Here is a 27,448-nt window from a genome sequence, read left to right as displayed (position 1 = left end):
CATACGTTTTTATACCTTTTAGTATACAGTTTACACAGTTTATACAAACATTGGCCACACAACAATGATTAAACAGGCTATGCCATATCAGCATGAATCACAGACTTCTGTCTCCTAACTAAGATATCACTTAGTCATTACAAGACTCTGAGTTTCTGTTAAGTTAAACACGTGTACCTAAACATGTGCACAATCTTCACCTTTTGTGGATTCAAATACATCAATCAGATGCCATCCCTGCCGATAGGCTCTACCCTTGGAGAGAGGGGAAAAAGTTGGCTGGTGCTGTAAAAAGAAAGACAGAGAGAGAACGGCCCACCTAGAAATGTGGCTCTATGCTCCTTATTTGTGTTACAAAATGGCCATAAGAAATGGAAGACTGATTCTGTCTCTTCCTCTGTCTGTGGCAGAAATGTTTTATGGAGATATGACTGCATTAGCCAGATTGCAGCCCTTTTGAATATATGGTGTCCATTGCACTGCAAACATGAAAAGGTTAGGAAATTCCAGCCCAAGTTAGCCTGAGTTATCTATTGAAACTCTCAGTTGGCCAGGAAACCTTGCACATCTGCCGTGGAGCCCTATACTCTGTGGGTGGTTCTAGAGTGCATTCCAGGGCTCCTTTTATCTACAGCAGGCATCAGTAAGGGCTTGTGAAGCCTAGAGCTTGCATTAACTGAAAAACGTCTCCATGAACTCTGTGTGGAAACGTTGTTGTAATATATCCAGCCCGTAGGAGGCACTAGCATTTGCTAGTGGTGATCTTCATGGGAGAGGGGCAGAGTCCCTTCCTTCTTCCTGCCCGTACCTTTGTTGAACTGGTCTCTTCCGGTTACACAATAAAGTAGGGTTAGCCTATAATGGCTGCCTTGCTCTGAGCTCTCATGACATGGTGTGCGAGAAGTCTGAGCTTGAATCCACCAACGTTTGAAATGGCTCACTTTCCTGCACCAGAAACTTTCATCTCTGACAATCCTGCTGCTTGGCCAGGATGGAAAGAAAGATTTGCTTGCTTCAGACTAGCTACAGAGCTCCACAAAGAAGAAGGCATTGTGCAAGTAAGTTCCCTTCTTTATGCCATGGGAAAGGAAGCAAACCGCATCTATCAATCTCATCAGAATCCCCCCTGCAAACTGTCTTTCAGGAAAGCTGTCCACCATTATGTACATAGATGGCATAACAACAACAACAAGAGCAAGAGTCATGGGTAACTGATTGGCCCCTCTGTTTGCTATCAGTTGCATGCATAATTTGGAAAGTAAATGTATCACTCAGGATGTGATCTTATATAAGAGATACATTGATGATATAATTATCATAACGGAAACAAAACAACAAGCAGATAAGGTGTTTGATAGCATGAACAGGGGAGGGAGTATAAATTTGACAAGAAAACACCAGATAGTCAAGGGTGGTTACCCTTTCTGGAAACAGAAATTTGTCTATGGAAGGATAACCTACAGACTAAATGGTATGGAAAACCAGCTAAAAAGAATGGAAATAAATAGCAATGCAGCACACCCTTTAACAACCAAAGTCCAAATGGTGAAAAATATAGTAAAAAGAGCAGCTGAAGTTTAATCTCAGGAACATAAGGGACAGAATGTAGAAAAAGCTAGGAAGCTAGCAGGAACAAATGAGTATATATTCCCCGTAAGAAGAAGAGGGGGATCCAGATATGTGGCAGGTTTACCCGTGCTTAAGATCCCCTTTATTTCTAGCAACTTTTTAAGGCAGTGTCAGCAATGTTGAGATCAACACATGGGATCAAGGCTAATATGTAGTATGCACAACCACCCAGAAAAAAACAGCAGTTAGTAAGATCTAGACTATACGATAAAAAGTACAAAATAAAAGCCTGCCCAGTCTGTGAAAATGGGGAAGGAATCTGCAAGCAAAAAGGAGTTATTTACAAAATTACCTGTACAGAATGTGGTGAAAATTATGTAGGGGAAACAGGAAGATATTTGGGTGCTAGATTCAAAAAACGCCTAGCAGATGCCAAACATATAAATAGGGCAAGGCCATGGTCAGTTCATATGAAAAATAAACACAATGGGAAAACAATGTTTCTTAAAGTAAGCATCTGAACAGTGTACGCTCAAAAGAAAGATACGGGAAGCATTGTAATTAGACAAGTTTACAGCCAATGGTAAGGAAGAATGGAAAGAAATCTTAAAGTACAGTTGTCCCTTGCCAACCGCAGGTTTGCCAATCGCGGATTTGAGTATCCGTGACTGGCAAACTGTCACCCCCCTTGCCAACTGTGATGAGTATTTGGCCGATTTCTGGGGTCACAGGGTCAATCCGAGGGTCAGGGGGTCAATTCTGGGGGTCAGGGGTGCATATAGGGTACTAAAGGGTAAGCACTAATTTAGTTTACACCCTACCCTTCTTTCCCCCCTGTTTTTCTGTCAGAGTTAGTGTTAAGCAGGCAAAGCTGTGAGTCATCAATTTCTATCCCCCCTTTTCCACATGCTAATCAGTTCCCTGATTAGATTTAGGGAGAGTATCTGGGATATAAGAGTGTGGATTTTAAACAGTGAGACATGGAATACTGAAGTTGACATCTGTACATCGAAATGACTGTTCTTTATTTGTAGTTTTTAATTTTCTTTTAATCTACCCAATGAAAAGGTCTGGAGAGAATTTTGTGTAGATCCATTATACGTATTGCGTTGCCAGTATATTGACTAGTTCAACAGCAAGAGCTCCATCTTTTCAGGGAGCCAAGATGCTAGCTGTGCTGAAGGCTTGTTGCATAGCCCAGTGTGCAGAGAACGGTTTGGGGAAGCGATTTTTTGCTTTCCCCCCCTTTCTGCAAAAGCCTTGTTTGCTCCCAGGAATATGTCCCGAGAGTTGTGAAACTCTCAAGGACATATTTGTGGAAGCAAACAGGGCTTTTGCAGGGAGAGATGAGAAGCAAAAATTACTTCCCTGTCCTTCTTACATGCTGGGCTTCAGCAGATCTAGTGTCCTGCCTCTCTGACAACACTGCACAGAATGTGGGAGAATTCTCTGCTGAGAATAATAATATTAATAATAATAGTAATAAATAATGTATACTTGTTTCTGCAAAGTGCCTGGGCTCTGTACAGCTGAGTTTCAAAACAAGGGCTTTGGCACAAAATGAGGACTGAAAATCAAAATTCAATATGGTTATCCTTGGTTTTAGATAGAACATTTTCCATCTATATATTTTTTTGAGGGGGTGCGTGCTGACATCTTAAATGTCTGTTAGAGTGAGGGTAGATTAATACAGAATGTCCATCACAGTGCCTGTATAATTTACATGAATACCAGAAAATTCAATATGATTAGTAGTATCCCAACAAACACAGCATGACTGTAGTGCATTTCCCATCATTGTAATTATCTTCTGAAACTTTTAACGGGAATGCTGATTGCTATTCACTTTCTTATTCACTCCCAGAAAGTGAAATGATGAACAGATGCCAAGAGTCAAATATTGACTGCAGAAGGCCTGTGTGTGATGCAGACTTGAGAAACAAATAAGAAGCTGAACAAAAAGGTTGAACAAAAACAATAAAGGAGATCTTCACCAAGGTCCTAAATCAAGAATATGTTTTTTTAAAGTGTCTTGCTTTGCCAAAGTGTATGGCTGGCTATGTGTGTATGTATAACTATTCAGAGACATGCATCATGCAATTAAAAAGCACGATTCTCAAGGCTTGCAATTCAGGGCCGCAACACGGTGCTGAGGACGAAATATTATATATTATTTATTTAAAATATTTATACCACAACCCTCTAGTACACTACTGCTTGGGGCAGCTCACAACATTAATAAAATAGATACAATGTAAAATTAAAGACTAAAAAAGTTAAACATTTAAATAAAAGACTAAAAAAGTTAAACATTTTTAAAGACCTGGCTAAAACCACATTTAAAATTATATTTTTAAAAAATGTTTCAAATTAAAAGTTATTTATAAAAATCTAAAAACTGAGAACTGTAAGAACTAAAAAACCTACCAGATATAAACAGCGGATAAAACATTTAAAAGCCTCTTTAAAAAGATGTGTCTTTAATAGGTTTTTAAAAAAACACTGAGGGAGGGAGCATGGCGAAGCTCTTCGGGGAGGGCATTCCAAAGCTGAGGGGCCACAACTGAAAAGGCCCTGTCTCTAGTCCCTACCAATCAGATCTCTGTTAGTGGTGGGGTCAAGAGCAGGGCCTGAGTGGAGGGCCCTGGTAGGTTTATATGGGCGAGTGCGGACTGACAGGTACTCCAGCCCCACGCCGTGTAGAGCTTTAAAGGTCAAGACCAGCTCCTTGAATCTAGCCCGATAACCAATGTAGCAGCCACAGGATGGGTGTACAAGGTCTGTAAAAGGTTTGGATTCTAAATTGTTTAACCATAGTAACTAAAAGGTTTAGCTTCCCTAAATTTGGCTTTCCCAAATGAAAAGTGTGTTTATTACATTATAGTGTTCCACGTACTTCATATACATACAATCACCGTATTTTATTTATTTATTTATTTACATGTTATCTCCCGCTCTTCCTCCAAGGAGCCCAGAGCGGTGTACTACATACTTAGGTTTCTCCTCACAACAACCCTGTGAAGTGGGTTAGGCTGAGAGAGAAGTGACTGGCCCAGAGTCACCCAGCAAGTCTCATGGCTGAATGGGGATTTGAACTCGGGTCTCCCCAGTCCTAGTCCAGCACTCTAACCACTATACCACGCTAGCACAGTAGTCCTTACAATAACCTTATAGTAGCATTGCTTTCTTAATATAAACAGGACTATCGGTTTTTTAGGCACCAAGAACTGTGCTGGCTCACCCAGCCTCTTAGATTGGTCAGTACTGTCAGTTCTGATAGTGCCAATAATCTTTTGGACAGGGAAAGTGGAGGAGTCCTCATCACCTCCTCAAGCTGCTAAATTTGCAATTCAATGTTTAATTTTATTGAAAGACTTTCCAACTGTATGACTTGGGTCTAATTTTATGGAAGGATTAGCTAAATTCTGCACACATTTTATTTTTACTGGCTACAGTCCCCTTTTGATGATTGCTAACACACTTACCCTCCGTTCTGTTACTTTGAGCAGATGCTGCCAGCATCCTGAAAACTAGGGGACTTTTGTTCTCCTGGCAAATTTTTCAAAGCCAGAGTGTATGTGTACACAACACTGCCATGATGACAGAAAATTGACACATTCAATATTAATGATGCTGATAATAACTGACAGCAGTGTGTGTGTGTGTGTGTGTGTGTGTGTGTGTGTGTGTGTGTGTGTAAGCTCTAAATTCTATGCTGGAGACTGAAGATAAACACGCCTGATTTTTGTACCCAGTAAAATTTAAAGAGAAGCATCCTAACAGTTAGATCTATGATTGTTAGGTTCCCCAAGGCTCAGCACCTGATACTTGGGCCACCTGGGAACTAAGGGTTGGTGCCTTCTAGCTTAGGGGGTGGAGCCTGGTGGGATGGGAGGAGCTCAGTTGAGCTGGATGCAGGCAGCACCTGGTGGGTCAAGAAGCAGAACCAACTATGCCTGGTGGCTCAGGATGGAGTATTGAGGCATAGCCAATCGCACAAGCTCTCACATCAAGCAGAAAATAACCTACTAGAATGGGAGCGTGCACAATGCTGTGGGATTTTTGTGATGAAAGCAAACCACTTTTGCTTTTGCAACAGTTCTCTTCAAAATATCTCAAATGATGAGAAAAAAACCATTTGGTAGTCTGAGAATCTGCTCTGACTCTTGTGCTGATCTGTGAAAGTTGTTAATGAATAATTAAACGATAGATAATAAATATTTTGCAGAAGTGACTTTTACTACAAGTTTTGCGTAGGTTTTGTGTTGTTGACGAAAATGAACTACCTTACATCTAATTAATATTACAGCATATGAAAAATGTTCATAGTTAAAAAAAGGTTTTTTGCACTTTGGCACATTACGTTATGTGTATTAATTTGCTTCTTCCTAGAGATCCTCGTCTTCTTCTTCCTCTAGCTCCTTGTCTTCTGGATCTTCATTCTCCATCATGTTGTCACAAGCATCCTCTTGGTTCTGTGTATTTTGAGATGCAGAGGAGCATATGTCGCAACAGATCAACCCTGCTTTACGACAGCTCCATCTTCCTCCCTGGCATCTGGAGGTGGTGCATCCACACCTCACCAATTGGAGTACAACCTTTGGAGCTGGGAGTTGATTGGTCATTATTGGTAGCCAGCCATCCCCTTCCATTTTCCAACCATATTTTTCAGATGGGATTCCACGCTTCACAATCATATCATTATTCCAAATGATTGCTTGATGGTGTGCTCATAGTATTGTGTGGTGTAATAAATCTCTTGTAGGTGGAAGGCTCTCAGATTGAGCTTGTTTCTTGGTGAACATCCACCACCTTAACCTATCAACCTGTGAGATCTGTGTATGAGGCAAGTAAACCTGATGTATACATTCCTCAAGGGCAGCAAATGTAACATCACGGGGGAGTAAATCCTTCCCCAGGCGCTTATAATATGATCACTGGCATTCTTGAAAGTTTTCCAGAAACTTAAGTTTGCCTTTCCCTGCAAAACTTCAGTATTGTCTGCACCACCGATAGCATGTAAGCCAGGTAAAGCAGAAACCTTGCTGGGTCCAAATCTTCATATATGGGCAGCAGAGGAATAGTGTGGAACAACTCTCTTTTTCCAGTAACAAAATTCGTGTTAGCGCATTATTCTGTGTACTGTTGAAGAGCTATGTTACCAGCTGAGCTTATTCTGCTCACTCCCAGAAGCCGCCCTGGTTGCAACTGCATCTCCAGGCTTGGAGATTGCACTTTTGCTATGCTCAGGAGCTGCACCACAATGTGAGTTCCCAGTCTATGTTATACATGGGGACAAGTTGCTTAGTTGGCAGTAGACTGGTCACCTCTAGAGTTGACTGCAAGGCTCACAAATTGGAAAGGGGATTAGCTTCACACTCTCTATGAGGGGTGCCCGGCTAAGCAGACTCCCAGGACTAGCTACTACAAGTGTCTGGCATCTAGGATCATTTCAGCCTTGGAATGAAATCTAAACTCCCCTCTTCCTCTCGCAAAGAGAGATAATACCTGGCCATCAGGCCAGTAAGAAAAGACAGATAAGACAAGTTTCTTATCTGCAGCCTCCATTACAATAGGGATGAGTTAGTGATGTAACTTTGAAGAGGTGCACATCAAAACTCTTGATAGAATTATTGGGAAGCCCTTCCCAGCACAGGATATTCTTTAAATGCACCTGCACACTCCAGTTGTCCTCACAATCAGCTTTGAATGCCATAGGCGCTTCACACACATTCCTACCCAGGAAGGACTAAGACACAATGCATCCCTCCCCCCCAAAAAAGTTGTCTGGGCTCCCTATTCAGCAGAAGAGGACAAAAGAAATGTGCCCTCAAGGCACGTTATGGGATATAAGTATCCCTAACTCCATGACCCAGTGTGCTTGCTCGTGTATTATTACACCTGGGACTCCCACTGCGAAACATCTCAGTGCCTCTCACTCGGGACCTCATCAGACTGCAACAAGAGAAGCTCCAGCAGACCACCTTGGTGTTCCCCTCTTCAGGACAGGTGATATAGCCTCTTGCCTGGCTTCTTCAGGGCTGAACCCATTCCTTTTCTCTTATTTCTGAAATCTTGCCCCTCTATCTTAAAGTACCTCTCTAGCCCGCCTGGGAATTTACACATAATTTGGAACTTTAAACTAAATGTATCTTCCAATAGTCTGTTTCTTAGTATATTTGTAGTGCCTTTAAACTAGGGCCACATAGTAATTTAGTCTGATTTTAGTTATAATAAACTGCTTTTTGAGTTAATTAAAACCTCTTTCTCCAGCTGATTTTCTTGAGTTCATATGCTTCCACAAATTAAGGCTGATTGGAACTGTCTCCTCTTTTGAGCTAAATTCCCCACATTCGCCCAAACTGGGGGTTACAGGCAATCACTCTCATAGGTGAAATTGGGGGGGGGGCAGCCAGGGCACGTGCCCTAGGCACCACTTGGGGGGGCACCAGTACCATACTGCCCCCTCCCCAATTCACGAATTAAAAACAAAATTCAAAAATTCTTTTTTTAACCTGTAGCCCCTTCGGGGGGCTTCCTAAAGGCCGTGGGGGGGTGGGGAATCTGCAAAGGTTTCCCCTCCCCCCACCAGCCTCTTAGATCACGGCCGCAGCCCATCCCGGTCTGATTTCAGGCCTTTTCAGGCCTACAAAGATCAGTTCAGTGGCCATTTTGGAGGTCGCCGCACATGCTCAAGAGGCCTCTGCAAGGCCTGGGAAGGCTAGGATCTTTCAGGGACCATTTGAGCATGTGCGGTGGTCATTTTTTTAAAAAAATGGCCACCGCACATGCTCAAATGGCCTCTGCGAGGCCCTAGTCTAGTTTTTCCCCTGATCTAGGGAGTCAGAAGAATGCAATGGACCCGAGCATTCAAAAAACAGATATAGTTGGGACAAAAGTAAGTGGACAAAACATCCCTTAAAAAGATAATGTTGGTTTAATACCTTGTAAGCTGGCAAAACTGAAGGGTGTGGGGTGGAGAGGTAAGGAATAAAATGGAAATATTCACTTGCATGCTGTTTAATTCTCTATGCAGAGCTCTATCTTTATCTGCATATTTGTCAAGCGATCTGATTATAAGGTTTGTGAGATTTCAAACTTGGAAAGTACCTGCCTTTCACTTGTGTGGTGCTTTAAAAAAAACACACTGCTGTAAGAATTCACACCCAGAAATGTTGCATTTGCAATGTATTGCCATCCATGTGTTGTGCAGTCTTAACATACTGATAAATGGCTTGTCTTTTGAAATAAGTGGTTAACGTGCTGCAAATTATTCCCTTCAATTTAGCTGAGTTGTACTTGTGCATCCCGAGTAGATTTGCTCAAGTTTCCTTGCCTTCTAAAAAAGTTATATTTTAGAATGTCTTAAAAAAAAAAAAATCAATGCAACTCCCTTTTTACTTTGAACACAATTGTTTTTAAAAGACACATTGAGTAGTCATGCTGTGATTCTGATTGACTAGTGCATTTGATAAACTAGACATAAAGTTTACTCTCCAGTCTGCCTGTTGCTTTCCCATTACAACCATCTCCCTTTAAGGCAAAAGCTGTTTGGGCAGAAAAAAAGCCATCCCTGAATTTCTTGGAGGCAGCAACCTGTAGTGAGGTGTGCTGAGGTGGCAGAGTATTTGCTAAAGAAAGCTTTCACTGCTTAGCTCTATGGAGGCATGCCCAGCACATGGATGTGCTGCATTTCCTTGGGAAGGCAACTGGCACATATGTGCCACATGTGTGGTTGCATGTTTGTATTCGTGTGTGTTGCTTACAACCTGTTTGAAAGTCTCTGGAGTTGTTTTTTTGAGCTGATATTATGGTAAAGTTATCTGAAAGATGGGTGTTAGATGTTTGGACAGGGGCACAATTTCAGTGCTTGCCCTAGGCACTATTTTCCCTAGATATGCCCCTGATCACCCTCGAGGCAGTATCATTAACAGCTAGCACAAAAACATCAGTGTCTGGTGAGTGAATGTTGATTCTGGAAGCCCCCTTGTTTGTTGCATCAGCAGCATGAAGAAAAAGCTTTGTATCTGCTTCTTCCTGATTACTTTGAAGATGGCTCATATCTCTGTGTGTAGCTCTGCATTCACATCCCCAGGCCACTACCACATTTGTACCATTTGTGTGTGCTTTTTCAATTATCTACTTTGACGAGTAATGTGTTAGTTCCATCTTTGTGTTCACATGTGAAAGAAGTCGCTTCATTGTTAATTTTGCTATGTTTGATGTATCTGTGATGTGGTAAGCTATCACCAGTTGTTGCCCTTGTCTTCTTTCACGTGTTGCTGTCTTGAGTGACATATCAACGTCACATGAAGTTCATCATAGTTTCTGTATTTTGATATAAAATAATCTGTAAGATGTCCAGCAAGCTGTCTACAGTTTTTTATGCTGATTATGCTTAGTGACTGGAGTTCTGCCATCCCATCTACAAGTGCCACCACAAATCCAGCTGACTGATAAGGCTCCCTGTGAATGGCTTCTGTTTTTTCCTTGTTCATGGCTAGTAGCTCTGCATCCTCATCATCAGGCAATGTGTCTTCCCCAGTGGGTAATTTTTCCAGAATAGCCATCAGACTGTTTTTGTTTTGGCATTTCAGCATTGTACCATCAGCAGCAAACCTAGACCTTGGTACACCCGAGAGTTTGTGTTTCCCTATAGAGTCTTCAAGATTTATTTCTGATCTGGATTTTGTCACCAATAACATTTGAGCAAAAAGGTTTCTGTCTTCTTTCAGCTCAATTGTACTCTCTCCAGCGATCACTTTTTGTTTTCCCTCAGTTGTTGAGGCATTTCATGGGTGGTCCTTAGAGTCTGTGATTTCTTGTTTTGGACTGGTCCTGGGACAGAAACAAAGATACCGTAGTCTGAGCTAAACTCATGACATGCTGGTTGACTTCACAGTCTCCCCCCCGCTGCCCCCCCGCCCTGTAGATGGGCTTGTTTTTGTTCCCTTGAGAACCCAACGGAAAAAGCTATACAATTCACTTGGAACATTCTGATCTGTAACTTCTGTAAGTGAACCAGAAAATACCCATCTCTCTGCTTTGGTAATAAGTTTTCATAGAATCTTAGCAGCATCATAAGAGTATTTTCATGTTGTCATTTCTGTCAGTGTTGCTCTCTTCTGCTAACTGAATTGTAGCATCTCTTAAAATTTTGATAGAAACATGTACTGATTCATTCACTTGTTTTGGTTTTTGGAATTCTACACTTGGTATATCATGCTGTATAAGTTGCTTTGTTTTCTTGTGACTGGGATGGCTGTCCACATTATTTGCCATAAGGATTCTTGTGTATGCCTCTTGAAGATGAGCCATGATGACTATATTTCCATCCAACAATGTATTCTCAAGCAAGCTAAGGAATTCAATTTTGGCTGCCACCTCATTCACCTTCAGGGGTATAGCGTCCATTGGACAAGGGGGGGCGAATGTCCCTGGGCCTGGACTGATTGGGGGGCCACAAGGGGGCCCGCTGGTGCCCGCCACTACCCTGTTGCCCACTGCTGCCATCCACACCGCCGTTGTCCTCTGCACCTGCTGCTGTCCTGCCACAGCCCCACCACTCATACTGCCCATAATCTTCACCACCGGGAGAAGCAGGCCACCCCCCATAGTGGCTGTGGTGGGGGCAGACTTCTCCTCCCTACTCTTGGCTGGCCCTCAGCTTTTCTTGGGCCTGTGCACCTAAGCACTCTGATTATGGATCATGTTGCATGTTGTGATGTCACTACACGTGGCATTATCCATAATCAGAGTGTGCAGGCACACAAGCCCGAGAGAAGCTGGGAGCTGAACAGGAGTGGAGGAGAGAAGCCCACCCACTGCAGCTGCCACAGGGGGTGGCCTGCTTCCCCCGGCAGTGAAGATTGGGGCTGCAGAGGGCAGCGGAGGACAGCAGTGGCACGGAGGGCAGCAGTGGTGCAACGGGCAGTGGTGGGGTGAGTAACCCCCCCAAAAAATTCAAGGGGGGAGGCCCTTACAGATGGAGGGGGCATGGATTGGAACATTGTCCCAGCGCTGCTGGGCAACTTGCTATGCGCCTGTTCACCTTGCTTGGTTTTTGTGGGTTGAGTGCTGAGTGATTGACATTTGTTACATGTGTTGCCCAGCACCATTTGTGGTATTTAATGTCAATAGCATGTGCATCTTGAGGATCAATGTATGTACAAAGTTTGACAAGCAGTTTCTCATTCCCACTTCTTTCAGCTGCATCTTTAAGTGACAGACCAGCATTTTCTGTAGCAACTAAATGCAAAGGATTCTTCTTTTAACCTGGTCCATTCTCACAAAAGAAACACAATTCCCTTTTGTAAGGTGATGATCAAGATTGTGTGAAGGTACTGCTTGACAGTATCGGGTCTTCCTCAGTATTTGGTTTTATCTTTTTTTCATATTGTTCTTTGGCACGTTTGAGAATTTTGGTATGAACAGTCTCTTGATAACATTTTCTATGCCACAAACATCCTTTTGCTTGAAGATCTTGCCATGTGACATCATCGCAGTGTCTACTAATCTCAGGAAAACTTTTGCCTCCATACTGAGCACGCTTCTTGATAAAGCTCAGTAATGTTTCATAGGATATAGCAACAGGCTTCTCCACCAATGCCTCATTTGTCTCTCCCTGGAAGATGATACAAAGGGAGTAGTTATTGTCATATCTTGCTACTTTAGCTCCATGAACTTCAGGGTGGGAAATGCCTTCCATTGTTAATCAATGAACAACATTCTCAACAGGGGCGTAGCAAGGTTGGAGTGGGCCCAGAGACGAGATTTTAAAATGGGCCCCCCCACTCAAAGTCCAGGGCCTCCGCACACCCCAGGCCCCCAAGGATTTAAGTCTGATATTCCAAAATAAGTATGCTGCCTGGAAATACATTTCACTGAATACACACACGCACACATCACAATATATAGTGATATACATTGAGTACTATACATTTGTTTTACTTTTAATGCCTAGAACACACTAGAAAGATGAATGATTAAAATGGCCCCCTCGCTGCAGATTAGCAAAGGAGACTTTCAACCATGCAGGGTGAGCCTATGTTTGTTTTCTCAGAATTCTGAACAAATTCAGTCAAGTTCGATTCCAGGAGGTTTTTCACAGGAGGCTTTTTAAGCCCTTTAACACACATCTCCTCTGGAATAGAGGTGCTGCATTCACATGTTGGCGAGATTTACCCTGAAGTCCCTGCAAGTTATTGGGGAGCAGTTCACACACAAGAAAAATAAAATAAAATAAAAGCACAAGACATGCTTCACAGTTCTCACTCAGACCTTCTGGGTTGCAAAACAACTTGAACATAAGTGCATTTATGAATGAATGAATGAATAAAATAAATATAATACTGTTTCTTCCAGAAGTTTTTGTAATTTTTTGCCATGAAACAAGCCACTTATAGGACTTTTTAGATAGTTTTTTTAAAGCCAACAAATTTTCCAAGCTGTTTAAAAATAAATATTCAGAGACTTCTCAGTCCCTCCCCCCCCCATATCAAAGCCCTATGGCAAGCAGATGCCTATATGAGCCCCTATGGCAAGCAGATGCCTATATGAGCCCCTGGTGGTGCAGTGGTAAAACTGCTGCCCTGTAACCAGAAGGTTACAAGTTCGATCCTGACCAGAGACTCAAGGTTGACTCAGCCTTCCATCCTTCCGAGGTCAGTAAAATGAGTACCCAGAATGTTGGGGGCAATATGCTAAATCATTGTAAACCGCTTAGAGAGCTCTGGCTATAGAGCGGTATATAAATGTAAGTGCTATTGCTATTGCTATTGCTATATATGGGGGGGGGGGAGGAAGGTAACCACAAAAAGGAGTTCACACTCTACCTGGCAGCAGGGGGTCTTCTGCTGCAGAGAACAGTGGAGGCCTCTCTGGCTGCCTCCTCCTTCCTGGCTGGCTCGGGCCCTACTGCAGTTCAGGCTTCACAGAGGCCTACACCAGGCCTCCGTGGAAGCCCCGCCCACCCGCCGATCAGCTGAGAGGCGGGAGAAAAGGAGCTCTTTGCAGCTTGTCTGCTGCTCGATTGCCGGCCAGGAGAATAAGCTGGAGAGACGGGGAACAGGGCAAGTGGCTGAGGGGCCTTGGGGCTGGGCAGGGGGCAATGGGGAGTCACATGAGGTGCCTCTGGGGGGCCCCCCAAGGCAGTGGGGCCCCCAGACAACTGTCTCCCCCTGCCCTATCGTTGTTACGCGCCTGATTCTCAACAATATTTAAATAGCTCTGAGTATCTGAAACACAAAAACTCCACAAATTGGAAACTATACTAAAACAAACTTGTACACATCAAAAACAACCTCAAGCCCTTAACTAGGGAAATGTCATGATCAGCTGGGGTTCAGCTGGTTTCCGCAACACGCAACTCCTCCCACCCAAACCTCTGATAATGTTGAATTACATTTTTATGTTATAAAGGGAGTTAAATCACTGCCTAAATGTGGTTAATTATCTTTTCTGTTGGTTTAACAGACATGAATATTGCTTTTACATTATGCAATACCTAAAAATTAACTTTCTACTTTAATTATGGATTATTAAAAACAGAACAGATTCTGCCAAAAAATTTTTTTTCTTGTTTTTAGAGGTATTCTAAAGATAATTACATAAGTGGTTTGCTTTCATCACAAAACCCCCACGGGTTTCCAAATCATCATATATGCTCATCGTATATACTATACCCTGTCCCCTCACACCTAAGATCTTCTTCCTTCCCCTGTAAAACCTAAGAAGGAGGCTAAACTCCTTGTTCAATGCATGTAGTGTACACATGACCCGCACTGTACGTTTCTGAGCAGTCCAGTTCCCCATGTTGACTTTATAAATGAATGCTTGTACACCATTGACCTGAAACATGTAAATGTATACAAAATGTTCATATGCACATACAGTGTGATGTGTAAATAGCCCTCTGGTCTTGAATGCATCCTGTTCCTGAGTAACTGGTTCTCAACACCAGCACTCTGGTAGTGGTTTCCACTGCCCATCGCACATTGGTGGTCTTCTCCTTGCCAATGACAAGGCCCTTTGGGGACAGGGATCTATTTAGATTGTGAGCCCTTTGGGGACAGGGATCCATTTTTTCTATCTATCTATCTATCTATCTATCTATCTATCTATCTATCTATCTATCATTTCTCTGTGTAAACCACCCTGAGCCATTTTTGGAAGGGCTGTATAGAAATTGAAATAATAATAATAATAATAATAATAATAATAATAATAATAATAATAATAATAGAGCACCTCAACACCATAGGGGCCACAGAAATCACCATCAGCCAATTACAAAAAGCAGCTTTACTGGGAACAGCCTATATTCTGCGACGATATCTATAACCATTGACAATAAAATTCTGGCATCCCGGGTCCTTGGGAAGGACTCAATGTATGGATAAAACAAACCAGTCAACAACACCTGTCTGACTGTGTAAACAAGAAATAATAATAATAAGGCCCCTCTAGGCTGTGCCAAGTGCCACTTGGTCCCAACAGAACAGCCAGGAGTGGAGGCTCTTTTCTATTGCTCTTCATGTGCTGCATCCTTTGAAGCAAAAAAACCCTGATTGTATCTTTTTTTGTTATGTTCTTGAGCAATCAAATAAGCAAACAACAATGCAGCTAGGCAAGGGATAAACCCTGTTTGAAAAGTGAGGAACAAAAAGTGGATGAACAAGTAAGTTGGGGGGAGTGCTGTACAAAACTGAGTGTTTTGTTTTTGCTTTAATAGCTTTATAGGTTGTAAACACTCATTAACATCTTTGAAGATCATGATTATGGAAGCATTTCTTTCTTCTTCTTCTTTTTAAGTTCATGGAGCTAGGCAGGACCACCCCCAGTAAGAGTAACATGCTTCCTAAATGCTTTGTGGCTTAAGTTGCACATCTCTGCCTTACTCTCACTGCTAACAAACCAGACTCTGTGGGCCTTTTGAAAGATGAGTCTGACTCAGTCTGTTAGTCCTTGGGTTTCCATCAGCCACCATCAGAGCACTTTGCCCTCACAAAGCAAACAGGGCTTTCTGTAATCATAAAATAAATAAGCTTCTTACATTTCCTTTCCAAGGAAATGACAAATGTATGAGTAAGTGTCTGTCAGTACGCTACCAGATTTGGCGAAGACAAGCCTCATCCCGACAACCCACTTCATAGAGATTCAATAGAAACAACCGTTTTGGCTTAAACAAACAGTCTAGACTTTTCTCTCCAATTCTGCAGTTTTGTTAATTAAAGTAATACCTTCTTCCCGTAAGAGCTGAACGCTGAAATGTTATGTTATGAAAAAGTTCATAACCCAAAACAGTAGGGTGTTTTTGTTTTTGTTTTTGTTGTTTTTTAAAGAATATCTAGCCTTAGGATTGTCAGGTCCAGATGTTGAGAGGTCTAGAAGAATTTCACCTAGTGTAGCTTTCTCCATTAGTGTGCTAATGTGACAGGAGAAGCCACAGCTGTTAGAATTTTCCTACTTTACTAGCAGAGGAGTGCTTTCAGGGCCTGAATCTGACAATTTTAAGGCCTGGCCTGCGCATACAGCAAAATGAAGGGGTAGAGTGCTGAGGTGGTAGAATGGATGGTAGGTACCATTTCTAACTGCAGGTGGTGGGTGGGGAATCACATTTCTGAATGCTCTCCTATGGTGAAAACACCAAATAGAAAACCAGCACAGCTGGCAAAGGGCTGATAGAATCTTCCTTTTACGATGCTAGTTTTCTATATTCAGGAAGGTTTTTTTGTTTTTAATCTGGGGGAGTCTTCAAAACTAGAATCCTTCATCTGAAGTCTGAAATGGTGCAGACCATTCTTTCACAGTATTGGACTACAAGCTATTTGGCCACTTTTGAAGAACTTCCTCTGTGCCAAGATCTGATGACATATCAGGCATTCATACAATCTTTCTTGATTTCAAATGCTACAAAATAAAGGAACTATAGGATCTGTGGGCTTCTGGAGTGTGAGGAGAGTGTGAGGAGAAGGAGTGGCTCCATCAAAAAGGTACAGCCCAACTCTGTTGAAGACTACACCACCATGGCCTGACCTGTTTGTTACATTGATAACAAATATAATTTGATCTGTAGCCTGCCTTCTCCGAGCGGCTCAGTGTGGGTTCTAGAAATGGCTTCTAGAAATGGATCTGTTTCCAAACAATTCTGAAGGGACTGAAAATCCCACAATCCCTTATCCTTATTTTTATGACCCTCTCATCTAAACAACTGCCCATTTTTCTGAGTTGGCATGCTGCACATCCCCAGATTAGACTTCCTCCACCCCCACTCCAATTCCGCTGTGTGGCCGTTGTCTTCTAACCAATCCAGGAATGAAAGTTAGGAGGGATGAAAGAGTAGGCTGTAAACCTCCCACCCCCACCCCCGGACTCCTAAGCACTCTTGTAATGCACAGAAACCTGAGGCATTGCCCTCTGGCAGCTTCCTCCTCTTGTAGTGATGAGGCAGGTGGCAAGGAGGGCAATCTGACACTCCTATAGAACCTCATGTCATGGGGCTTTGCCCAAGTCATTTTTGTGCTTCTCTGTTAATTCCACCCCCCACCCCCACCCCCACCATAGTGCAAAGAAGAAGAAGAAGAAGAAGAAGAGAAAGGAAGGAAGGAAGGAAGGAAGGAAGGAAGGAAGGAAGAAAGAAAGAAAGAAAGAAAGAAAGAAAGAAAGAAAGAAAGAAAGAAAGAACTTTGTTTAGTTCTTGGATTTTCCCTGCGGATTCTTGGTTTTACATTTCCTTTACTAAGGCTTGTCTTCTGATTAGAACATCTAGTCCATCCTCCTGCTGTTTCTAGCAGCTGGTACTTCTGGAAAGCCCACGAGAAGGATATGAAGGCAACAGTTCTCCCTCATTGTTTCTCCCCCAGCACCTGATAGTCAAGGGTAAATAAATTGCCTTTTAATACAGACGTTCCATTTAACTATGATTACTAAGAGTTATTCTATGGAGAATAGATAGACTGTCTCCATGAACATCTCACTATATGAAGCTGCCTTCTACAGAGCAGACCACTGATAAATCTAGTCCATTATTACTTCCTCTGACTGGAATGGTTCTCTAAGGTCTCAGGATGAGATCCTCCCCAGCTTTGCTACTTGAGATCCTTTTAAATGAAGATTGCAGGAGTTGAACCTGGGACCTTCTCCAAGCAAAGCATGTGTTTTACCACTGATCTTAAGCATTCCCCATAATTTGTGTGTGAATTCTTGCCTGTATTTTTCTCGAAACTTGTCTGACTTTGAACTGCCATCCAGTTTGTGCTTTGGTTTTTGGATTGCCTTGTATCCCCTCTGAAGTCTCTGAGGTTGGACTAATGTACAGTATCTGTTCTCCATCCCTACAGGCCATGTCTCTAAGCCTTTCAAGATGTTATCCATCCAGTACAGAAATGAATTTGCATATGCAGGAGGGTGGCATCCACCCCTGACCTATACACACTCATTTCAACATGCGAAATGAACCTATGGTACAAGTGGGCTCATTTCTGACGCTGAAATGAACACATGTAGGTCAGTGGCGAAGCTTGCCACTGCAGAGCCGTCCACCACTTCTGCACATTCATATCTACACCGGATATCTGAAAAGGGTGTCTGCCTTGCCGCTGTGATATGATACCTCGCTCTTTCTCTCTGCTTCCATCCTGACTCATCTCCTGTCTTAGATGTGTGCTCAGATTGATGTCTGTCTTGGAGAGGGGAAAGTGGAATGCAGCAAGTGTGGCAGTAAGAATAAGCTAAGATAATAATAATTGAGAAAGAAGAGGTTTGTTTGTATGTATTGCTTAGCATGCTGCCTGATTTTCAAACACAATAAAGTGATGCTGGATTCGCAATATATTATGAGGGCATAAGATATGCTGGTATCAGTGTTCTGACACTGGTTTTTCTGTGGGTCTCCTTTGCTGCTATCTCTGATGGTTTCCTCTGAAGTGAGACTATCAGGAGGTGTTAAAATTATTAGAAGAGGTAAAAATATGGAAGTGGGAATGAGGAAATGAGCACTTATTTCAAAATCATTAGGTTATCAACAGGATGTTGAGATTTGGGAAACACAAAAAGGAGAATGGCCTACAGGCAGAAACTGGGGAAAGAACTGAGTAGAACTTGGTTTGCCCCACAGACTGGTGTTGCTGGCAAAGGCTCTTGATGAATCATTTGCTTTAATTCTCACTCCTTAGGAAACGGATAATGCTTCCTTGCCCCACATGGGAATTAGGAGCATTAAATCCATTACTGGTGCTAAGATTCTCTTTTATACTCATGCTGAAGGCTACATACACTTTTATAGAGAGATCATGTTGCAAATTTATTTCTCTGAGCATTTTGAGTATGTCTACAAAGCTTTTGGGATTGGCCTATATTGTCTGTGTTTGTATAACCCAATTAAACCCTCATTTAAATTAGGTCAGAATTGGTAGATTAATTTGTTAATTGTACTTTTATACTGTGAGAGTGTTGCTAATTGGATTTTAATCTGTGCACTCTGCTCTGTGCTCATGAAAGGAAAGCTAGTTCTGGTGGCAGAGCTTTGAACCATAGGTGGTTACGAAGCCTGTCTGCTGTTCCCCCTTTCCGACTCCACGACCTTACCTGCAGCATTTCCATGGGAATTTGGGGCCGGCCTCGCCCATCTCATCCAGAGTGCCAGTTCTGCTAAAAACCCTCTTACTAAAGTGAGGAGCTGAATTAGGTGTGTTGATGTATCACTCTGTAAAGAAATGCACAAAAAAGTAATGAAAAGCAACGATATATGTTTTTTAAAAGGATCCGGCTATGCTTAAGCACCTTTTACGCCCCATTGAATTCACTGTGAGAATGAAACACATACTGAAGTGTTTTCCATTGAAGTCAATGGGATTTCAAAGGCTTCACTTGAGTTGCACTGAGCCTCTGTGTGCGTGTGTGTCTGTGTGTGTACACATATAATGTAGCCAAAACATTTTACAAACGTGAATGAATCTCCATGTGGATGCTATGGCATCTGTATATATGAATGTTAATTCACTAAGTCCAAGTACAATGGAGATGAGTCATGAGACGGTTCATTAAGTTTAGATTGTGTTTATTTCCCTAAATGCCAATAAGGCAAAGATCTGGAACAGTGTTAAACACATCAAACAAACACCAATGAGGGTGTTTCAATTGACTATGAACAGTTCCTTGGATGATTTAGCATTCGCTCCTCCCACAGTAATATTATTAGAGTTCAGGGCAAAGAATCCTGCTATTTTGCAATGAAAATATTAAATGTTTTATTTTCAAAATTATAGGGTAATTATTGAGTGAACAAGCTGTCACTCAGGTTAATAATGCTGTTACGCATGAGAAGTCCTGAGACAATGCAGAGCAGTGGAATGCTAGGTGTGTTTGGTGAGAAGTAAGACCCATTCTATTCAATGGGGAGTACTCCCAAGCTTATGTGTATAGGGTGGCCAACCTGAGGCTCTCTAGCTGTTGTTGCTGCAGCAGCTGGGGATGATGGGAGTTGTAGTCCAATGACAACTGGAGACCTTTAGGTTGGCCATCCTGGTGTATAGGATTACAACCTATTTCTTTGAATGAGAGAACCCTGGAGACTTCTGGTGACTGTTTTATTTACAAATATGCAAGCAAACAGAATGGAAGCAAATAAAAGTAAAGATAAAATGTGCCGTTGAGTCGGTGTCGACTCCTGGCGACCACAGAGTCCTGTGGTTGTCTTTGGTAGAATACAGGAGGGATTTACCATTGCCTCCTGCTGCTCAGTATGACATGATGCCTTTCAGCACCTCCCTATATTGCTGCTGCGCAATATAGGAGTTTCCCATAGTCTGGGCAACATACAAGCGGGGATTCGAACTGGCAACCTCTGGCTTGCTAGTCAAGTCATTTCCTGCTGTGCCATTAGGTGGCATGGAAGCCTATTTGCGGCTTCTAAAAACAGACAGCAAAACAGCTGCTCCTTAAACAGACACTCAGAGAACCACTGCTGTAGCCCCACAGGACGTTGCCCCCTAACTTTAGCTAACTTTTACTGCCTGACTCTTTCTAACTGCTAAATTGGCTCCAAACTTTCTTTGCCCTTCCCTCCAGCTGGGGTGTCACCTTCACAAGACTTGAAAGAGATTCTACATCATCAGGAAGCTTTTTCTATCCGTTACAGAATATTAAGATTATTTTCTTAAACTCCTTGGCCACTTGTCAGTTGCCCATACACATAAATAAAGAGAAGACAGCACAAATTTATACAATCAGAGGCATTTTTTTTCTTTTGAAAAGGTACAATCCTAGCTGAATTACACCAGCTGGGAAAAGACAGGATTGCAACTAAATCCCTTGAACTGAGCACATTACACTAGCAAAGACAACATTATATCGGTATAAAATCCAGTGGAGTACTAGTGGCCATATTGATTAGACCAGGAGTACACAATCTTGGCTCTTCAGATGTTGTTGAACGACAACTCACATCATCCCCAGCCACAATTTATTGTGACTGAGAAGAGATTGCCTACCCTTGGACTAAACTATTGTATGGGGCTGTCAGAGTTCTTAAGAATCGAGGAGGCTCTTCTCATGATGGGGGGAAACCGGGCTAAAGAAGCCCAGGCCAGTTTTTCCCCATCATGAGAACCAGCAGGAGAGTCCAGTGGTTCCCTGGTGGCTAGCCCACTAAAGCAGCCCTCCCCTTAGCCCAGGTTAGCAAAGCAAGCACTCCGCTAATCCGGGTTTCCTGATCGTGTGCCGCCATTGTGTGCCACCACGTGTGCCGGGTTTCCTGATCGTGTGCTGCACTCCGCTAACCCGGGTTTCCTGATCATGTGCTGCCAAGCTCTGTGCCATGGTGTCCACATGAGGAGACCCCCGCCGGAAGGCTGCAAGCAGGCTTCCAGGTTCGGAGGTCTCTCCAGGATGCCCTGCGCGCTTACGCGAGGCATCCTGGAACTTCTGGGGGCCGTGCGGTCCCTGATCCCAGTAGCCCCTGCCGGCTCCGTGACGGATCCGGCAGTCATGTGGGTGGCCGATCCTGTCGCCCAGGCCTGCTGTTTGATCGTCTGCGGGGAGAGCAGGCTAAGTGTGATTGTGTAAAGCACCTTGAGTAGATAATGTTTTGTGGAACATCCTGGGTTTAGAGCCGCCTCTTCCTTTTCATCAGCGGGTTTCTCTACCATCCTCAGCCTGGTTTGATATAAGCTAAAGAGGCAAGTGTTTATTCATACTGGGTAAAATCTGCTAGGAGAGTCTGGTATACAAATCCTATTGCAATGAATGGGAATTGTGCACAAGCTGTGAACAAGAGAGCTTTGCGGGGGAACGGTGCTGAGTATAACCAGCCTGTTCTCATGCAGAGAGTGTTAGCAGTCCATCTCATCCATGGAGCTGCTCCCTTGTCACTGCAGAGGAATTCAGGCTGGATATTTATTACTCCTTGAAACGTTTAATCTTTTGTTATTATGCTTTGTAATTAATACAAAATTGCTTTAAAAGAAACTGGTGATTAATCATAATCTTAAGCAATTAGCAGGAAATAATCCCAGTTTGTTCAAGCCATAATGAGTGAACAGTCGTTTGGAGGTGATTAAATGGCTAATCCAATTGGATTTATTCCAGGGTTCGATGGTGGCTCCCATTCATTAGCCCAATTATGCTGCACCATGATGTAGCATTTCCACCTTGTACATTTAAATATAATGGTCACATTGACAGTGTAAGCCTGGACAGGGAGATGGACCATCTGGAGCCAGTTCCGGGGCTGACTTGTTACCCAATATGCAGGTCAGCATATCATTCACAAACTCATTAGTAGCTACATCCCAGGTGATACCATCCTATTGCTATTCAGGTCAAAGAGAGAAAAACAGCATGTTGAATACTTTTGCAGCAATGTTGCAGGGCACAAACCATTTTACAGCTCTCATGTATCCTCCCTCCCAGCAAGCTCTAATTAGATAGATTAAACGAAGGAAGTAATAAAGCCAACTGGCAGCCCCTCTTCTCTGGGCCCCACTAGCCTTACCACGTTAACCATGGCATGATACCAAGTTTGCCCACACTCTAGCTCAGAGAAACTTAAAAACAACAACTCCTCATCAGCTGTTGAGGGATATCGTCAATACTTGAATATTGTATCTCCCTTTTTGCTTTTTGTGCGTGATGTCCCAGCTATGCTTGAATGCAAGTGCTGCAGAACAGTGAAGTCAGAGGCCAGAAGGTGTAAGAGCAGGCTGCTTTGATCATGGCCCACTGCTGTCTTCCTAAGCCTACAGCATATCCTTGAAATTGCTCCAATTTACATCAAGGGGTCGGAGGAGACTCCCTCCGTGTCCCATCCATGGAATGGAAGCTGAAGCTCTGATCTGCAAAGTGTTTTATGTGGTGTCATGATCTTGTCTCCAAAGTTAAAGGCTGAAATATGCTCCTCTGTTTCAGTAATATCACAAGATGACTCGACCAGCGTAGAGATTTATACAGCATTCCATCAAGGATCTTGTCAGGAGAATAGATCAGACAGCAAATGGCATATCAGCAGCACTGGAAAAGAACACAAATGTGGACCTGAGGTCAATTATATAGTCTTGCCACATCCCGCGCATGTCTGTTGAGAGCCGGTGTTGGAGACTTGGCACTGATCCATGCTGACATCTGACGTGCAGCAGCCAGTGAAGCTGTCCTTCTAAGATGAAAGGAAAGCACTGCAGTAACAAAGCAAGCCAGAGGCTAGTAGTGGGGGAAGAATGGTGTTCAATAAACCAAGGAGGAAAAGAAGCATTTTGAGGTTGTACTGAAGAACCGCCACCATTTTATCTTTTTTTATTTTTTATTTTTAAAAAGTTAAGAGTGACCAGGAAACAGAAGAGAATAGGAGTAAGATAAAGTACAAAAAAGTGAGGGAGGAGAGGGAAACAGCGACAGAGGAAGAGAGAGAGGGCTGAATTTGCATGGTAAGGAAATTAAAGGTGGGTCTACATATTAATCCATTTTAGAATACAAGGTTCTTCAGCTTGTATTGCCCAGAAGCCTAACTAATCAAGCATCATGTTCCCAAGCTTCTGGGCATATGCAGCTCAGCAAGGAGACTTGGATGCCATGGAAAACTACATGTCCTGGGTCTCTCAGGACATGTAGTTTTCCATGGCACCTTGTACTCAATACCACCACTGGGCACCCTGGAAACTGTGTCCCAAGGCTCCCTGTGCCTGAGATGCTGTGGAGCAAGCTGCTAGGATGCTGCTGAGCCCTGGGGCATACAATCTTTCATGGCACCTGAGACATCAGTAGGGTTATTGTATTCTTAAGTGCAAAGGGAAACTATATTTCCCAGGGACCTTGGGGCCTGGAGTGCTGCTGTTTCAGTGGTCCAGATGCCAGGGAGGAACCTAGGCCTTGCCGAGAGGTCTTCCAGTCCAGCTGCTGCTGCTAGGTATGATGCATGGAGGGTGTGAATAGATTTCCACACTACCCAGGTCATTTCCCCAAACCTCATGGTACCCATTGGTTCCATAAGATTGTGAACCACCCTAGGCTGTTTCAGGATGGATGATATAAAATGAAATAAATAAAAAATAAGACCATGCTTTTAGCTCTGTGTGTGTGTGTGTGTGTGTGTGTGTGTTTATGTGCAGGGGTGGAGCTATAATTGGGCGAATGGGTTCAAAGAACCCGGGCCGTGCCCAATCAGGAGCCGCCATTCGCGGCCCTGACACGCCCCCCGCATCTGACGTCAGACGCGGGGGTGGTAGTTTAGCAGGGAAGAGCCGCTCCTGGGCTGCGCTGCGAACGCAGCACCAGCCTTCATCTAACTGACGAAGGGGCCGTGCGGCCCTTTCAGCAGTTAAGCTGCTTCTCCCGAACGGAGCCTCAAGGCTCCGTTCGGGAGCCAGACCACGCCCCCTGAGTCAGACGTCAGATGTGGGGGCGTGGCTCTCCCCTGCGTCTGATGTCAGATGCAGGGGCGGGGCTATTGGGGTGCCCGCTGTGGCCGCACACGGGCCGCCGGCGGGCTAGCTACGCCCGTTTGTGTGTGTGTGTGTGTGTATGCCCCATATTATATAGATATAGATATATACATACCCCATGTTATTTTTTCAGGTAGTTGTTGGCTCAGTGAAGCACTCCACTGTTGAGAAATGACCATCAAGCAGCAAGAAAGACTTCTGACCACAATTGTCAAAATTATTCTGTTCCCAAGTGGCATTAACATATTCTCTCTCTCACTGTTATTGGAATTCTGTAACATGAGTGTCTAGTGTAGAATATTTTTTCCTTAGAATAACTAGGATCACCCTGCAGAGGCTGCTGCCAGTGGCCGTGAATTTATTTCCCAGCAGCTGTCCAATGCAGTAGGCTCTGAGCAGCTCCTAAGCCTCTTCAGAACTACACTACCCAGAAGGCCTTGCATGGACTACCTGGACCCTCTTTTTTAAGCTTGCAATGATAATATTTCATTGATTTAAAGTCAACAGGGCCGTTGTGCAGTGTCACTGAGTTTTAATATGCTTTATTTTATTATCCAATGTATTTAAGGGATGTATAAACTATAAAATACACTTTGCAAGATGACTTTGTATTTAATGGGATTTTCTTAAATGGTATGAATAAATTCTGAACACTTTGAGAAGAATTTTGCCAGACCCTTGAGTGGTCTTTTCGCACTAGCTTGACTATACCTAATTTACACATGTTTTATCTAGTTAGCTATAAGGAGCGTTCATGTGTGAAAGTGGAATTATATTATTTTGGCTATATGAAAGGAAAGATTGAATTATAGCTCATGTTGCTGCTTCTACAGTGGCTTGCAAGACTCTTAGGCTTCTATGTACAGTTACTTGGAATTAAGCCCAATGGACTTAGTGGGACTTACTTCTGAGTAAATATGCACAGGATTCTGCTGTCAGATTGAAACTCTAAGCATACCTTCAGCCTAATTCCTATGCATGTTTACTCTGAAGAAAACCCTACTCAGTGTTATGGAGATTATGCCTAAGAAAATGTACATAGGATTGTGACCTAATAAGGAGGAAATACCATTCAGCTTAGTGCAACTTACTTCAGAGTAAACATGTTAAAGATCAGGCTGTGAAGTATCACCAGTCTTCTTATACATTCTAACTTTTTGTTGGCTAGATGAAATGAATATTGTTTCCTAACATAAAGTGCTCTACAAGTGTGCCTATCAAATGACAGAATTGAGAGGACCAATGTGTGCATCTCTGCATACTGAGATAAAGCACGTGCTCCATTATCCCTGGGATGGGACCATTTCATATTGCAGGTAGGAGGATTGCACATTTGAATGGAATAAGCACATTTTTGAGAGGAAGATTCACAAAAGAGTGGAGAGACCAGGGTGCAGGTATCCTCTGGGCAGTCACCCAAATATGCTTTGTGGTTAATCTGGCCTTGTGCATGATTGAGCCTTTGCATTCACTGCCCAGATCTCTGTCTGGCCTGAAATTACCTAAGCAAAACAAACAAGCGAACAAACAAACAAAACGCACCCACCAGCTGCCCAGGAACAGAAGTTTGGGGTGGGATACAAATTTGATTGATAAATAAATGTTTTCTGAGGAAAGGAGTCAACAGCCTGATCTGTCATGTGTTGTTTTCTGCAACCACACTCTCATAAAGGAAATAAATTCGCAGATTTTCCTCTGACCAGCTGGAGTTGAACTTTCCCCACTTTTTCATTTAAACTGAATATCGCCACCAGGGCCGGCCTAAGGCACCCTTCTGGCGCTCCAGGTGAAAACCACCATGGTGCCCCACCACCGCCCCTGTCGCCTGCTCGGGCACCCTCCTGGCCACAGCCTCTGCCATGATTAATGTGGCGGAAGTGGTGGGCAGGCAATGGGGAGCATGCACCTGCCCTCTCTGCCGGTGCCACCACTACCCGCTGCTTTGGTGGTGGTGAGGAGGGCGGGCGGGTGGGTGATGACAAGCACCTGCTCACTTGTCCATTGTCCTTGCTGCTGCCTCCACTCACCATGAAAGTGAGTGAGGAGGGTGGGCGAGCAGGCGGGTGTTACCCATCGTTCACCTGCCCCACTTCCTCCTGCTCCTCTTCCTCGCCGCTGCCACCTTGAAAGCAAGGGTGGGGGCAAAGGCAGAAAGGCTGCGAAAGGTGGCTGAGCCTGGGTCCCAGTTTATTTGCCATCTGGAAAGAACCCAAAAAGAAATGCACCAGTAGCAGCCCCTGGAATGCTATGTTAGGTTGAGTAGGGGCAGTTGCTGTTCCCCTGCAAAATATAATAAGAGTTACCATTTAAAAGGTGCGTCTTTGTCCAGTTAGCAGGGATAAGGCTGCTCAAAGATAAAAAGCTTTTTGCTCAGTGCCAGCCTCAGCGTGACGTTTTGCTGCCTGAAGCACAGCACCAAAAGATGACCCTCATTTCCTTAAAAAAAAATCTTTTTGAAATGAAAACCACACACCCCAGCCCCTTTCTTCTTTCAAATCTTTCTCCCTTCCCACTTTTCTTTGATGGCTGCCTCTCTGAGCACGTGCTCTGTCCGCCTGTCTCCGCATTCCTCAAACCATTGCCTGGCAACAGGGATGCTGCTTTGTCCCATCCCAAGCTTCTCAGCCTATCAAAGGGAAAAGTCGCATTGTGGGATTTCTGCTTTCCACTGTGTCTCTTGTTCCCCTCTCTGGCAACCAGAAGAGAAAAGGAACAGGATGGAAGAACAGGGACTATGTGTTTTGGCAGGGGCGTAACTAGGTTGGAGTGGGCCCTGAGACAAGATTCTTAAATGGGCCCCCCCGCCGAGAAATTTTTTAATAATAACAATAATAACAATAACGATAATGATGATGATGATGATGATGATGATGATGATAATAATAATAATAATAATAATAATAATAATAATAATAATAATAATTCGATTTCTATACCGCCCTTCCAAA

General features: G+C 43.4%; 1 long non-coding RNA gene across 2 annotated transcripts; it reads left to right on the top strand.

The window, feature by feature from the left end:
- Positions 1 to 785: 785 nt before the first annotated feature.
- On the top strand, positions 786 to 25,104 carry LOC128339373 (uncharacterized). 2 transcript variants are annotated; one of them, XR_008313013.1, is made up of 5 exons: positions 786 to 1,058; positions 3,434 to 3,567; positions 17,134 to 17,448; positions 22,975 to 23,501; positions 24,634 to 25,104. It is a non-coding gene; the product is annotated as an uncharacterized LOC128339373 (long non-coding RNA). The 2 variants fall into 2 exon arrangements; XR_008313012.1 differs by having other exon boundaries at positions 787 to 1,058; positions 22,975 to 23,486.
- The last annotated feature ends 2,344 nt before the right edge of the window (positions 25,105 to 27,448 follow it).

This window comes from Hemicordylus capensis, chromosome 1 (assembly GCF_027244095.1).
Source record: "Hemicordylus capensis ecotype Gifberg chromosome 1, rHemCap1.1.pri, whole genome shotgun sequence".
Lineage (NCBI taxonomy): Eukaryota > Metazoa > Chordata > Lepidosauria > Squamata > Cordylidae > Hemicordylus > Hemicordylus capensis.
This window is presented reverse-complemented; position numbering and strand designations above follow the sequence as displayed.